Source organism: Rhincodon typus, chromosome 46 (assembly GCF_021869965.1).
Source record: "Rhincodon typus isolate 14 chromosome 46, sRhiTyp1.1, whole genome shotgun sequence".
Taxonomy (NCBI): Eukaryota; Metazoa; Chordata; class Chondrichthyes; order Orectolobiformes; family Rhincodontidae; genus Rhincodon; species Rhincodon typus.
In genome coordinates this window covers 9,355,270-9,355,757 of record NC_063377.1, presented here as the reverse complement: position 1 = coordinate 9,355,757, position 488 = coordinate 9,355,270, and positions in this window count along the sequence as shown.

The following is a 488-nucleotide window of genomic DNA, read 5'->3' as shown; positions in this document are numbered from 1 at the left end:
TCTTCAGAAATGGGGGAGGGGAAGGGGGTTCTGAAATAATTAGGGAGGGAGGGGGAGGCGGATAGAAGATGGATAGAGGAGAAGATAGGTGGAGAGGAGACAGACTGTGTGTTCAGTTTGGAGATCCATTGCTGAGCAAGGATGGTTTTTTGGCAATGGATGGAGTGCTGCAAAGTTTTCCCAGACTGACTACTGGGGCGGCACGGTGGTTCAGTGATTAGCACAGCTGCCTTACAGCGCTGGGGACCCGGGTTCGATTCCACCCTCGGGCGACTGTCTGCGTAGAGTCTGCACATTCTCCCCGTGTCTGCGTGGGTTTCCTCCCACAGTCCAAAGATGTGCAGGTTAGGGTGGATTGGCCATGCTAAATTACCCATAGTGCCCAGGGATGTGCGGGTCAGGGTGGATTGGCCATGTTAAATTACCCATAGTGCACAGGGATGTGCAGGTTAGGGTGGATTGGCCATGCTAAATTACCCATAGTGCCC